Source organism: Artibeus jamaicensis, unplaced genomic scaffold (assembly GCF_021234435.1).
Source record: "Artibeus jamaicensis isolate MK-2021 breed Jamaican fruit bat unplaced genomic scaffold, CSHL_Jam_final scaffold_3222, whole genome shotgun sequence".
Lineage (NCBI taxonomy): Eukaryota > Metazoa > Chordata > Mammalia > Chiroptera > Phyllostomidae > Artibeus > Artibeus jamaicensis.
The window spans coordinates 746,854-763,272 of record NW_026522038.1 but is presented as its reverse complement, the minus strand read 5'-3'; the positions used below and the strand labels follow the sequence as shown (position 1 = coordinate 763,272).

At 36.2% G+C, this 16,419-nt stretch overlaps 1 long non-coding RNA gene across 1 annotated transcript in view; it reads left to right on the top strand.

Annotated features, from left to right (window-relative positions):
• Nucleotides 1-14,537, top strand: part of LOC119050141 (uncharacterized) — a 30,198-nt gene extending 15,661 nt beyond the window's left edge. The window contains exon 4 of the long non-coding RNA XR_005082689.2: nucleotides 14,208-14,537. This is a non-coding gene — a long non-coding RNA (uncharacterized LOC119050141). The remainder of the gene's footprint in view (nucleotides 1-14,207) is intronic.
• Nucleotides 14,538-16,419: the final 1,882 nt, after the last annotated feature.

Below are 16,419 nucleotides of genomic sequence, written 5' to 3'. Positions count from 1 at the left end.
AAACTGGGGCCCAGCTTGAACAACCTGGTGAAGATTCCACAGCCACCAAGGTTGGTACTGTGATTCACAATCAAGTGGTGTGAACCACAATGATAGGCCATTTTCCCTATAATAAGTGCTAAAACTTGCATATTGATCATCAGTAATGTAAAACAACACACCTCCACCCCTGTAACTGGTAGAATAATACTGACTCTACCTGCTACCCATATAGTACACCTTGAAATCGAGGTGCCAAGAAAAACACATTCATTGTTTTAAACCACCAGGAAATCTATAGAATTTCATGGCTGTGCAGGGTGTTAAACAGGCCTCTAGGTTTGAAGAAGTGACTATGTGACAAAGGAGCTTTGTACAACCATCTGGGTCATGGTGAGGAGACCTGAAGGGGCACCTGTGCTGGTGTCCCACCCTGCATTCAGTTGCATGACTTGGGGCAGGTTGTCTAATCTCTTTATACCTCAGATTCATCCTCTAGAAAAAAGAGATAATTCTGATCCAGATGCTGTATTAGAAGTTGAAAACTGTCACTGGATGCTATACGAACAAAGGTTTTGCTAGAGTTTTAGAAGAGAAAAATAGCAGTAGAACAAAGTCATCCCTTTGAATATAAGAGTTTAAACAAGTAGAACTCAAAATTGCCTGCACTGTGGAGGAATTACATTGTAATTCACATTGTAAGTAGACATTCTATGTATAGGAAAAATATTCCTATATGTCTCCTTTACTCACATGAGCAATACTTTGACACCAGTTGTATGTTTTTCCCTCACCCAAGCAAGTCTGCATTACCAGCTGGGTGTCCTACAGTTCAATCCAGTTTTGGCACTCTCTACCGAGACTTAGCATCAACCCCACAAATTATGACACAGCCCCACAGCTCTGCCCCCATTTGAGATACTGTTTGCAAGTCCCATGTCCCTAGTACTTCTGATTAAATGGCTATAAACCAGAGTTTTCATAACTCCTTCCTTGGGTTTGGTAGTTTGCTAGAATGCTTCACAGAACTTGAAAATACTCACTTGTGTTTACCAGCTTATTTCTAAAGGATGCAGATGAATGTCCAGATGAAGAGATTCATAGGGTGAGATCCAGAGGGGTCCCAAGCTCAGGAGTCCTCTCTCCAAGGAGTTGCAGCATGCTATTCTTGGGCTACCAGATATGCTTACCAACTGGAAGTTCTCCACATCCCACACTTTGGGAATTTTTTTTTAAATTATTTTTAAAAATGGCAGTTGACATTCACTATTATGTTAGTTTCAGGTGTACAACATAGTGGTTAGACATTTATATAACTTCTGAACTAGTTCTAGTTCTGGTACTCACCCAGCTCCATAGTTATTATAAAATTATTGCCGATGATCCCTATGCTGTTCTTCAACTCAAACATCTTAACCCCTTCATGAAGACTAAGAATTGTCCCTTTCACCCAGGCTCCCAACACCTCTCCCATTAGGCAACCATCAGTTTGCTCTCTCTGAGTCTGTTTCTGTTTTGTTTGTTCACTTATTTTGGTTTTTAGATTCCACCAGTAAGTAAAATCATATGGTATTTGTCTTTCTCTGCCTGACTTATTTCACTCTCTTGTATAACACCCTTTAGGTCCATTCATATTGTCATAAATGGTAAGACTTTATTCTTTTTATGGCTGAGTAATATTCCATTATGTATAGGGTGGGGCAAAAGTAGATTTATAGTTGTTGGTATGGAGAACAATATAATAATTAATAAATAATAATACAAAATAAGCTTTGTGTTTCACATATAACTGTAAACCTACTTTTACCCCACCCTGTATATATACCACTTCTTTATCCAATCATTTACTGATGGGTGCTTAAATTGCTTTCATATCTTGGCTATTGCAAGTAATGCTGCAATGAACATGGGGTGTATATATCTTTCGAGTAAGTATTTTATATTTTGTCACATAAATATCACATAAGTACAATTGTTGAATTTTGAAATAGTTCTATTATTAAATATTTGCTGAAACTCTGAAAAAAACTAATTTTGGGGGAATCATTTTATAAGTTCATAAATGTCTAACCACTATGCTATACACTGGAAACTAATATTGAATGGCAAGTGTAATTTTAAAAAATAATTAAAAAAATACTGCTTCCCACAGTGGTTGCACCAATCTGCATTCCAACAACAATGGATGAGGGTTCCTTTTCTTCCACATTCTCACTAATGCTTGATGTTTGTTGATGGACTGATGATAGCTACTCTAAGTATGAGGTGATATCTCACTGTAGTTTTAATTTGCATTTCCCTGATGATTAGCGATGTTGAGCATCTTTTCATATGTCTATTGAAGAAATGTCTTTCTAGGTCCTTTTCTTATTGGGTTGATCTGCCCATTTTTTCTTACATATGTAAAAACATTTATATTTTATATATACATTTTTATTTTATGTGTGTCTATACATATGTATGTATGCGTAGCTGTTGAGTTATATAACTTCTTTTGGATATAAAGTCCTTGTTGGATGTATCTTTGGCAAATATCCTCTACCATTCAGTAAGTTGCCTTTTAGTTTTGCTGATGTTCCTTTTGCTGTGCAAAATCTTTTTAGTTTGATGTAGTCCAACTTTTTTCTTTTGTTTCCCCTGCCTGAGGATATATAGCAGAAGAAAATATTGCTACAAGAAATGTCCAAGGTTTTACAACCTATGTTTTCTTCTAAGATTTTTATGGTTTCAAGTCTTACATTTGTCTTTAATCTATTTTCAGTTTCTTTCTGTGTATGCTATAAGATGGTGGTACAGTTTCATTTTTTTTCCAGGGATCTGTCTTATTTTCTCAATACCATTTATTACATAGACTCTCTTTACCCCATTTTATGTTCTTGTCTCCTTTGTCAAATATTAATGGGCCATAAAGTTTTGGGTTTATTTCCAGGCTCTCTATTCTGTTTCATTGATCTATGTGTCTGTTTTTATGCCAGTACCAGTCTGTTTTGATTACTATGGACCTGTAGTATAGTTTGATATCAGGTAGCACAATTCTTCCAACTTTGTTCTTTTTTTCTTCAGATTGCTGTTGCTTTCTGGGTTGTTTGTGGGTTGTTTGTTCCATATACATTTTTATAATATTTTTTGTAGTTATGTGACATATGCCATTAATATCTTGATAGGAATTATATTGAATCTATAAATTGCTTTGGGTAATATGGACATTTTAATGATGTTAGTTCTCCCTATCTATCCATGAACATGGTATGTGCTTCCACTTATTTATATCTTCTTCAGTTTCTTTCTCCAGTGTCTTATAATTTTATGAGTACAGATTTTTAATCATCTTGGTTAAATATACTCCTAGATATCTTATTTTTGTTGTTGTTGTTATAATCGTAAATGTGATTATTTGTTTTTTAGTTTCATTTATTGGTGTATATAAATGTAACTAATTTCTAGATATTTATTTTGTATCCTACTACATTATTGAACTCATTTATCAGTTTTAGTAATGTTTCAGATGAATCTTTAGGGTTCTGTATGTAAAGTATCATGTCATCTGCAAATAATGACAATTTCACTTCTTTTTTTTTTCAATTTGAATTCCTTTCATCAATATTTTGTCTTCTTGTCTGATTGCTATGGCTAGCACTTTCAGTACTATATTGATTGACTAAGAGACATGAAAGAAGGCACCCTTATCTTAAGGGTGTTCCTGATCTTAAGGGAAGTACTTTCGGTTTTTGCATATAGAATATGATGTTGACTCTGGACTTCTCATATATGGTTTTTAGTATGTTGAGGAATGTCCCCATTATTAGATTAGATTGTTCACTTGAGATTGTTTTTGTTTCCTGAGGCAGGATTATATTACTATGAATTTCTTTGTTAGGGCTGCTTTTGATGTGTTCAATAGATTTTTTTACATTTTTAACAAATAAATTTTTATATTAAACACTAATAATTTAACCTTTAGTTTTTTCTTGACTTAATCTTTATTGTATTTTTCCCATTACTATTTAGTCCCCTTATATGCCCCTCCCTCAGCAATCACCACACTGTTGTCCATGTCCATGAGTCTTTTTTCTTTTTTTGTTCAATCCCTCCAACTCCTAACACCCTCTCACCACTAGCTGTCTTCTGCTTTCCATCTGAGACAGAGTTTGTCTCTATTTTCCTTGTTAGTTAAGTTTGTTCATTAGATTCCACATATGAGTGAAATCATATGATATTTGTCTTTTTCTGACTGGCTTATTTCACTTAGCATAATGTTTTCCAGGTCCATCCACACTGTTTCAAAGGGTAAATTTTGCTTTTTAATGGCTGAGTAGTATTCCATTGTGTAAATGTCCCATAGTTGATTTATCCACTTATCTATTGATGTATGCTTGGGCTGTTTCTGTATCTTGATGTTTGTAAATAACACTGCAGTGAACATAGGGGTGCTTATGTTATTTGAAATTTGTGTTTTGGTTTCCTTTGAATATATTCCCAGAAGTAGGATTGCTGGGTCAGAGGGCTGATCCTTTTTTAATTTTTTAAAACTACCTCCATACTGCACTCCATAGTGGCCATGCTAGTTTGCATTCTCACCAACAGTACAAAAGGGTTTCCCTTTCTCCACCTCCCTGCCCACACTTGCTGTTTGTTAATTTATTGATGATAGCCATTCTGACAGGCACAAGGTGATATCTTATTGTGGTTTTAATTTTGTGTTGTTGTTTTCCTTTTCATTTGTCTCAAGGTATCTCTTGATTCCTTCCTTGGTCCCATGGTTAGACCATTCATTGTTTAGTAGCATATTACTTAGCCTTCCTGTTTTAGTGTGTTTTTTAGTTTTTTTCTTGTAATTGATTTATAGTTTTGTACCATTGTGGTCAAAAAAGATATGTGGTATGATTTAAATCTTCTTGCATTTATTGAGACTTGTTTCATGGCCTCATATGTGGTCTCACATACGCTTGAAAAGAATATATGTTCTGCCGCTTTGGAATGATATGCTCTGAAAATATCAATTAAATCTATCTGGTTTAATGGACCATTTAAAGTCACTTTTTTCCTTTTTGATTTTCCATCTTGGAAGATCTACCCATTGATGTCAGTGGGGTGCTGGTGTTAAAATCCCCATACACTGACTGTGTTATTGTCTCTCTCTCCCTTTATGTTTTTTAATATTTACTTCATGTATTTAGGTGCTTATATGCTGAGTACATCAATGTTTATAAAGGTTATATCTTCTTGAATTAATCTTTTTGTAATTATAAAATGTCCTTCTTTGTCTTTTATTTTAGCCTTGCTTTAAAGTCTACTGTATCTGATATAAGTATTGCTACCTCAGCTTTATTTTCAACTTCCATTTGCATGGAAGTATATTTTTCCATCCCTTTACACTTCATCTGTGTGTGTTGTTGAATCTGAAGTGAGTCTCTTGTAGAGAGCATGTGTGTGCATCTGGTCTTATCCATTCAGTCACCCTATATATTTTGATTGAAGCATTTAATCCCTTTACATTTAAAGTGATTATTGATAGGTTTGTAGTTATTGCTGCTTTATTATTCATCTTTATGTTCTTTTTTCTTCTTCATTTTCTTTAAAAGTCCCTTTAACATTTCTTGCAGTACTGTTTTGGTGTTGATAAACTCCTTTTGATTTTTCTTGTCTGGAAAGTCTTTAGCTCTCCATCAGTTTGAAAGGATACTCTTACTGGGTAGAGTAGTTTTGGCTGTATGTCACTTTGGAAATTTTTTTTTTTTTTTTAAAGATTTTATTTATTTATCTTTAGAGGGGAAGGGAGGAGAGGGGGCCGCTGAAATTTTTATGAACACTTTGTCACATAGGCATGATTGATCTCTAGCTCAATCTCCGTTCCCCTCCCCTTCAGGGAGGATGAAAGGGTGTGGCTGAAAGTGCAAAGTTTCTGATAATCTCTTGGCTCTTCTTGTGACCTGTCCCCATACCAGGAACACACCAAGAGTAGACTTCCAAGTTCTGTGTTAAGAACCATGGTCAAAAGCAAATATTAGAACAAAAGATTCTCTTAGTGCTCTTATCACTTAAAAATCAGAAGTGCTGCAGGAGCTCTGTTATGGGCATGAAGATCAGAAACCTATATTTTCTATTATTTCACACACACTCAGTGGATGTCATTTTCATGTGTATTGAATGACAATTGTTTATTAGTAGTAAATGTAAGTATTTCTGATCATATTAAGAGCTGCATTTGATTTTTAAAAATTCAGAGTTTAAAAACATATGTGACAAAGATTGATAGTTACCTATCCCAACATCCATTTTCCTCTCTTACTTTAGAAACAAGCCCACACATTGCTACCTGGAAACCAAATTTGCAACTAGGTGTGAAGCATGATGACAGGTTTAGGCAAATGAAATATAAATGGAAGCATTGTGTTGAAATTATAGCAAGACTGTTTAAAGGGAACTACCTTAATGGTGGTGGGGGGTGGGTTCTTTTGGTTCTACATTTGCTCTCCCTTTTCCCTTCAGTGTGGAGGTGATGGTTTGAATTCCAGCCTGAGCTCCATGGGCTCCATCCTCTAAATGGAGCACATGATTTAAGACAACAGGGCAGAGATAGAGAAGCCTGGAGTCTGAATGCCATCACAGCTTCCTGTTTCAGTCATGGGCTGCCTACTTCTAGGCAATTTTTAAAAATATATATTTTATTGATTATGCCATTACAGTTGTTCTATTCCCCCCCGTTCATTCCCCTCCACCCAGCACACCTCCTCCCTCACCATTCCCTCCCTTTAGTTTATGACCACATGTCTCAAGTTATTTAGATTCTGTATTTCCCCTACTATTCTTGCCCTCCCCGTATCTATTTTCTACCTACTGTCTATGCCACTTATTTTCTAGGCAATTTTTATGATGAAATATTAAAAGAAAAAAAACTAAAGAAATGTAAACCACTTTTTTGTTTTATCTGTATTTTCACACTAATCTTGTGTATCATAATACTAACCTTATCATCAATTAAACCTGTTATTTTTATAGAGTTATTTACATTGGTATATGAAAATAGATTGTCACAGCTTTGATTAAATGTTAAGGTCTGATTATCCCAAAGCAGCAAAAAAAGTCTTTAAGTTATTAATTCCATTATGTGCTGCATGATTCAGTTAAAGAAGAAGTTTTTCTACATTTATGTCACTTAATTTAACACATAGAGATGGTTAAACTCTAGAATCAGATGAGGGTACATCATCCACCATTTACAGCACCAACACTTCGGTTTCAGTAAAACAGAATCTATCACATTAGATTAACTTGGTAACTTCATTTGATTATATCCAGAGTTTTAACTGAATCTTATGTAAAGATTTATCATAGTATTAACTTTATTTTTTCAAGTATAAGAAGTTTCTATTAAGTAATGTAAAATATTGAGGCTCCATACTTATTATTTTTTAACAGGGAAGAATAAATTACTCAAACTTGAAATAGAACACTTTTAAGTGAAGGCATACACTGCATAAGGACATTTCAATTTATGATAGACTTCATATATGACAGTGTTCCCATAAAATCACAACAGAGATGAAAAATTTCTATTGCTTGGTGACATTGTAGGCATTATAACATTGTAGTTCAATGCATTACTTATGTGTTTGTGGTGATGGTGGTGTAAATAAGCATATGGTGTTGTCAGTCATATAAAGTCTAGCACATGCACTCATCTGCACTATGTAATACTTGGTAATGATGCTCTGGCCACTGTGACACAGTTGGAGCACCATCCCATAAACCAAAAGGTCATGAGTTTGATTCTTGCTCAGGACACATGCCTAGGTTGCGGGTTCAGTCCTGGTTGGGGTGCATGTGAGAGGCAACTGATTGATGTTTCTCTCTCACACTGATGTTTCTCTCCTTCTCTCCTTCTCTCAACCTCTCTTCACCTCTCTCTAAAATCAATAAGCCTGTGTTTGGTCAAGGATAAAAAATGATAATAACAGTAAAGGACTACATTATGGTTTATATATTTACTATACTATACTATTTATTGTTACTCTCTCTACTTATAAAAATGTTTGCCATCACAGCATTCTCTATTATGCTGTCAGCAGTCTTATACCATGTCTCTTGATTGGATTATTTTCTCCTGTGCTTGGCTTAATCTCATGTTGTTTCATATACTCAGTGCAGCATAAGCGTACCTTTTATAAGGTTACAGTAATGTGATGTCCTGGGCCTTCACGTTCACTCCCCACTCACTCACTGACTCACCCAGGGCAACTTCCAGTCCTGTGAGTGTTATTCCTGTAAGTGCCCTATGCTGGTGTACCACTTTTTTATCTTTCATACTGTATTTTTACTGAAACTTTTCTATGTCTAGATATTTTTAGATACATAAATATTTATCTTTGTTTTGCAGTTGTCTACAGTACTCAGTACAGGTTTGTAGCCTAGGAGAAACAAGCTGTACTTACTCCTGTGTGTGTAAGCGCATTTTGTGATATTTGCACAATGATGGAATTCTCTAATGATGCATTTATCAGGGTATATCCTCGTCATTAAGTGATATGTGACTGTATAAAAATTTACATTAGTATATTAGCTATAAATGAGTCTGAAGATAATAGGTAGAAAGAACAGAGACAGGGTCTGATTCTAAGAGTCTTTACTGATTTCTGTGGGTGTCTGCACCTCTGTGGGTCTCTTCCTGCCCTAAACTCAGAGTTTCTCTTTTTCTGATTGACTAAGGAATACAGGTTATCACTTTAGTCTGAGCAGTGTCATCTCTTGGATTACCCGAGAAATGTTTCCCTCATAGTACTAATAACCTTTGAAATTATCCTCTTTATCTTCATCCAAGTGTCCTTCTCTTCTAATTATGCCTGGGCTCTTCCAGCCTATGTTGTCCTGAATTCCAGAGCCATTGGGTAAGAAAAGAAAAACACATCTCGATTAGTCATACATGGGTATTATTATTATTATTATTATTATTATTATTATCACATTAGCAAACATAACCATGTTAAAGTAAGGAGGATTCAGAGTCAATGGTGGGATAGAATCTCTTGTTTTATTAAAATGAGAAGTGATAGGATTGAGGAAACATACCGGCTCATGGGCACAGCTTGACAGTCATTATAAATTTTCTAAAAGGGATGCTATAAACCCTAGTACAATAAACACTGGCTTTGGAGTTCATTCTGTTTTTGAAGCTGTGCTCTGCTACCTAATACTGTATATGTGTTGGTACATAGTTTTCCCTCTCCAAAGCTTAGATTTCTTGCATATAAAGTGGGAGCAATAACACTTAACTCAGAGGTTTGTTGTGAGGATTATGTGTCATATGGATTTATGTGAAAATGTTAATACAGTATTTGGCACAAAATAGGCAGGTGTTCAAGTCATGTCTGGTATCACTACCAACATCAATGTGACTTCTTTATATTTTGATGAAGATATACAATGAAGGTCAACAGGTCTCAGATGAAGACAAAAATGAAAAATTAAGAGACAGGGAACAAACTATTACTACATGCTATAGTCTGAATGTTTGTATCCCTCCAAACTTGTATAGGATTTTCTGATGTGATTAGAAGCTGCAGACTTTGAGAGGTGCTCAGGTCATGTGGGTGGAGCCCTCATGAATGGAACCAGTGCTTTTACAAAAGAGGCTCCATAGAGCACCCTCTCCCCTTTTGCTGTGTGAGCAAATGGCAAAAAGATGGCTATCTCTGAACCAGGAAGCTGGTTAGACATCTCGTCAGACACCAAAGCAGCTGGCACCTTAATTTAAACTTCTCAGCTTCCACAACAGTAAAAATAAATACCTGTTGTTTACAAGCTTCCCAGTCTATTGTGTTTTGTTATAGCAGCCTGCATGCACTGCCACAACAGAGAATCAACTTACGCCCTCATCAAGTTCCTGCTCCCTGTTTTCAAGTGAGGATTCTGTCCTTTTCTCCCCTTCCTGTATTCCAGCCCATGGCTATGTATTCACTAACGGGGATGTTTATAACCGTGGGGGAGAAAGATACTGTACTCCACCCTTCTAGGTTCTTCCAGCTGATCCAGTAATTAAATCAACATGAGATAGATTAACAAGAGAAAATAACCAGATTTAATTACATATGTATGTATGGGAATACCACCTATATGGGGGACTCAGAAACTCCACATACATGAGAGATTCAGAGAGAGAAGGCTAGAATGAGTGTAGATGGCATTCTGAACTAAGGAGGAGGTCATGCGTCTTGGAGCTTCAGAGGTGGGAAGGGTCTCTCACAGGCTGATAAGAAGAGCAGATGTTTACTAATTAGAAATTTGCCCTGTCCTATTGACAGCTCATAAAAATTATTTCTGGTGATAACTCTTATTATGGGCAAGATCTCTAATTTAAATTCTTTAATGGAGAGGTAAAAGATTTTCATGAGTATGTGGGATCTTGATTACCTTCAGCTCAAAATAATTCACACGTCAAAGCAGCACATTGTGGGAAGACCTGTTTTGAACTCCTTTAAAACGCAGCACTATTGTAGGTAGAAAATGCTACTAATTTACCCTGAATTGATGCTTATATCCTGGAGTGATATTAAAACTATTTAATTACCAAAGAGCAGGGGCACTTGTATCTCATATTCCAACTGATAGCCCATATCAGCTTCCCTTTCCTGCCATGAACAGTCAGAACGGACTCAGACTGTGGCGATGTGCACTTTCCAACTAACTAAACAGATGTTTTATGTACCAGGAAATGCATGAACAAGAAGGAGAGTGACTCTAATGGTGTGATTTCACTACTCAATGTGAACTGTTTGGAGAAATATACTATGTGAAGGGCACACATTTTGATTAGTTTTCATTTTCCAATATTGTTTTTTCTTCTCCGTCAATAAGGAAAAACTCTTAATTCCTTTACAAATGGAATATTAAATGATGTTTAAATCTTGTACCTCACAGAATAACAGCATAGTAATTGGGGTTTTCTCAGTACGTACACCAAATATATTTTAAGATTTTGGCAACTTTTACTTTGACAAATATTTACTTTAAAAAAATCACAGGAGACAAAGAGTATCCAAATATCATTTTAATTTAGTTTTAAGATCAGCAGTGATTTAAGTAAATGTGAATTAGATAACTTTTTTAGATGTGAACTTGTGTCTAAAATTTAGGCTGGAGACATTAAGTTGGTCTGGAAATTTTCTAAGAGTCCTTTCACCTTTCGGGTGAACGAAGACTTTTAACTAACTCACACTGTCAGCACAGGAAAGGAAAAAAGTATAGGAAGGAAAAGCCCATTCATTGAGTAGCACTAGACTCCGGTTTCTGAAGGTGAAAACATTTCTCTCCAAACCCCTTGGCTGGTAGGAATGCTCACTGTTGACACTGAGTATGTTTCTACATTGAAAAAGCCAAAAGGATCCTGGGAACCTGGGTTGGTTATATATTTTAAACCTTTCAATGGCCTTCAGATCACAAAAGGACAACCCCAAACTCCACAGAGTGTGGCATTTTAGGAAGAGTCAGTGCTTGCATCGATGCTGTCTTGACATTTCATGTTCATTGGCAAAAGTTTAAATGTATTCAAAATCTCTGGGCTCACTGTCCATCGCCAGCATCATAGCTGTAAAGCTCTCAGTAGGCCAGCGCTGCTTTGCCTATGGCAGTGCGGTGAATTAATCATGGTATAATTGACAGGATTCAGCTCTAGGTCACTGTCAGTACAAAGTCTTCTGTCATGTCCATCAAAGGTTGAATGATCTGCCTACTTGCCTAGGTGGTAAATACTCTACACGGGCAGCACTAAGTGGTATAGATGGAGCCACACTGGTGCCAGAGAAATAGCTGTGCACACTGCAGACACGTTGGCTGGCTTCTGCTGCTTCTCAGGTGGTGTAAGTTCTGGCGGGAACCAATTTCCAGGATGGAGATTGGGTTCCTTGGCCCACCAGCTATGTTGGCCAGCTTCACAGGGCATGCAAGGCATTTCCAATTGGCAAACAACCCTTTCCTTTTAATAAAGCCATTGGCACCTTCCTTAGGGAAAAACAGAAGTGAGAAAAAGCTGGACCTCACTGTGCATTGAAGATGTCAAGACTGCTATCTGTATCAAAATATCTTAAGCTGAACTTCTCTGAGAATATCAATACATTGCAGGAAAAAAGGTCTAAAGTTTTATCATCATATCATCATCATCATCAAAGTACAGGGCAGAGTTAATTAGAACCCCGAGGGCTTCTATGCTCCCAGAGTGGAACCATTATGACTTGGCACCTGTATTGCTAGAACATCTTGTAAGCAGGTACAATGCCAAATGAGCACATGTGAACAAGAATAATCAGCAAGGAGGAAATGTTTATTTTATTAGCGAGTATCAAATTTAACTAGAAGCAGGGAAGAACTGCTCCATCTGTTCCGTAGATAGAGCCATCACGCTGCGAGACAGCCGATCACTACTGGTGTAGAAGTCGCAGGGACAAGGGAAGATGTGCATCTGGCCCCTCAGTGAAGCTTGGCCAATAAGCATTTCCCACCGCAGTGCCACATTTTACCAGCCTGCCTCACGGAGGAGATAACCTACGTCAAATCTCTATGATTTGCTACTCGTTAAACATTGATTATTGTTCTTCCGGGTGAGTAGGGAGAATGGCTCATTGTCTGCCTTTTACATGTATGAAGATATTATCCATGAAGACTACGTACTTTATTTGTTAGTTCATAGATCGACAGATAATGTGAGGGGGGAAATGAAGTGAGTGTGGGCCAAGAGCAAACAACTTGATTTATTTCCACCGATATGGTAGCATAGCATCGCCTTTCTTTTTTCTTTTATTTTGTTAAATGTCTTCATTGAGATACAAGTGACACTATTAAACTGCACGTACATAAAGTTTATAACTGATAAATTTGTACATTATATGTATCCGTGAAAATATCACTACACTTAAGGTAATGAACATATCCAGCACTTGAAGATTTTCTTGTATTCCCTTGTAATTCTTTTCCACCTGGTCCTCTTGTTCCTCCCTACCCCAACCTCTCTTTCCCCCACTGCTTTTTGTAACTACAGATTACTGAGCAGTTCCTAGAAATTTATATAAATATAATCATACATTATATAGTATCTTTTGTTTCATTTCTTTCACTCTTTTTATTTGAGATTCAGTTACATTGTCATGTATCAATAGCTTACATTTTGTATTGCAGAGTGGTATTCTATTACATGGATAAAAAGCCATTTGTTTATCCATTCATGTGTTGCTATTTGGATTGTTTCCAATTTTTTAGCTGTTACAAATAAAACTGAATGAACATTCATGTATACAGCTTATGTTGAAATATATTATCCTTACAGTGCTTAATGAAAGCACTGTTTGTGGGCAGATACCTCATCATTAACATACAGGGCAGAGTCTCTCTTATGGAAATATTTAAGAGTGGATGGCTGGGTCACTTGTGGCTATATGTTAATTTTAAGAAACTTCCACACTGTTCTCCAAAGTGACTGTACTCTTTATATTTCCATATGTAGTGCATCAAAGTTCAAGTTCTTCCACATTCTTGAAGACATTTGTTAAGTATTTAAATTCTATTCATTTCAATAAGTGTGCATTGGTTTGTTATCATAATTTTCATTTACATTTCCTTAATGACTAATGATTTTAAACATCTTTTGTTCTCTTTATTTGCAATCGACGAGACTTTTCTGGGACAGTGTATGTTTGGACTTTTGTCCTGTTAAAGTTTTTATTACTATTATCATTGAGCTTTGACAGTTCTTTATGCATTCTTCAAGCAACTCTTTCATCAAATATATGATTTAAAAATATTTTTCCCAGTATGTGGCTTGCCTTTCACTCTCTTAATATTGTTTTTATTTTTTTAACCTTCACCTGAAGACATGGTTATTGATTTTAGAGGGAGAGGAAAGGAGGGAGAGAGAGAGGGAGAGAAACATTTATCAGTATCTTCTCGTATGTGCTCTGACAGGGAACAAAACCTGCAGCCTAGGCATATGCCCCAACAGGGCACCAAACCTGTGTGACCTTTTGGTTTATGGGATGACAATCCAACCGACCAAGCCACACCAGCCAAGGCTTAATGGTGTTTTAAAAGAGCAGGTTTTTAATTTCAATAAACTCAAGTTTATCAATTTATTCTTTACAGATCTTGCTTTAGGTACAATAATATCTAAGTAGTCTTGCCTAACCCAACATCACAAAGATTTTCTCCTATTTTTTTCTCTTTTCTTTCTTCGATGTCATGAGCAGAAGGGGTGGAGCTGGTTTCTGGATGTCAGGAGACTCCTGTTTTCCTCACAGAACTGTGCTAAGCCGTCTGGCCGCTTGCCGCTTGCATTTGGAGCATTAGCAACACGGTGAGAGCAGAAGCTTCGGAAACTTGCTGTGAAGTCTCAAATTCCAACTAAGAAAAAAGCCACTAACTGCTTCTATGGGACTTGTCACAAAGGTTTCAGATGTATGCAGTAGGTTTTATCAAGGGAAAGTAAAAGAAATTTTATACAGTATTTTGAAATGTTAACCAGTGGCATTTATTATTTAGCAAAACTGCAAAATGGGAAGAAGTTTCTTGGCATTTTAATCTTAAAGTGTAAATAAAACATTCTTTCTTTCAATTTGTGCTGTTCTCATTAATTTGGATTTCATATTTTTAGACACTGAGCTTAGCTAATGGCTCAAAATAAATAATGTAGGTGCTAAATGAAGACTTCTAAGGACTTGAAATTTAAGTGATAAGAATTCAGGCTTCAATATTCCATTTGGTCACAATTTTTTAAAATATTGCTATGAATTCTAATGTTTGGCTGGAGCTCTAATTGCTGAAATCCCCTTTATTCAAGGCAGATTTTATATAATATTTTTCTATCAAGTTTAGAGTTTTACATCACCAAATATAGAAATAAAATCCCTTGTTGAAGTTATCCACTTTAAAATAAACCCATACCTGCAAGGACAAAATTATTTGAAAAGCTTCCATTGCATTTTAATTCTTATAGAGCAGCTAATCTAAAAGTTGCTTAGTTATTACCATGTGATCCTTTTACTGAAAATCTATTCTAATACTGTTCATTACTTTTCGGACTTTTGAGGTCACTTTGCGAAAGACATGGTTGTTTGCATTCTGAAGTTCAGATTTAAACCCTGACTACACTGAAAAGTCTATCACTAAAGCTGGTTAAAATAATTTAAAATGCCATTAGAAATGTTGTTTTGCATTTGGCAGTATAAAAACTAGCCGAAGGGTTTGAAAACCCTGGTATAGGAGGGAGGAGGAAGGCTTTGAATTTCTTGCCATGGGCCACCACTAGAGCAACTGTTAACAATTGAAACAAAGATTGTTTTCTAAAGCAAAACCGTGCAAGTATTGCTTCTTTCCTTGAGGCAGGCAAAGGACGTGGCTGGGCTCATACATTTTTAGCAGCTGACATGTTAATGGAACTATTTCCATTGAAATGAACTAAATACTGTTGTAATTTGTGGACTTCCCACTGATTTCTAGAACACTAATTGAACTTCAAAAAAGTGCTAGTAGAATCAATTAAAATTAATTTTTCGATTGAATGTATATGCATCCACAGTCAACATTTATACTTATTTAACTTGGCTCATGTCATATCTAATTTCTTTTAAAGAGCTGGTGCTTTGGTGGCAAAACAATGATAGAAATGTAATCTAGTAGAGATTGTGGTTCATATCAGTGAACTTTTCAAAATTTTAATTTTCCTACTTTGAGGGGAAAACAATAACGAAAATATCCACGGACCAAAAAGGCATTGTTAGTAATAGCTTACATTTTTCTCATTTTCCAAATTACTTTGATAAATATTTTATTGACCTCTCACAACAAATATTACTATGTACATGCAAGAAACTGGAACACAGAAAACTCAAGTACTTTGCTCCAGTAATATTGCCAGTGAGAGAAACCGAGTTGAGAACACTGGCTTTCTCTCGTAGCTTTTCCTCTAGAAATCGGTGCCACATTTTTCAAGTACCTATTACTCAACCGGATATCCAACTATATCTAATTATGCTTGTTAATATCTGCCAATGGATGAGAATAAAAAATGAATGTCAATGAACTTGGTGACAGGAGAATGAAAGCACTGAGGGAGTCCTATGTGTTATTCAGACACTGAGTTCCTTATTTTCAGGAAAAGAAGCTGTTCTGCATCCCGAGGTTTAGGTTTAAGACTTGGACACTCCACTGAGGAGTGTACCTTTCGCTAACACTTCTTTCAAGTGCTCTTTTCAAGAGGTCCCCCTGAAAGGAGGCCAGTCTGTGACCACTCTGCTGTTCAATGGGCACACCTCATGGTTTCTGCTTCTGGCCAACAGGTGCCTTTATCCCTCTTTAAATGGGGAACTCAGTTCTGATTAAAATTAAAACTAAATACCCATGGCATGTGAAGAGTGGTCTGCACAGGAGCTGATGGGAAAATGGAGCTGCTGTCTGCTGCCA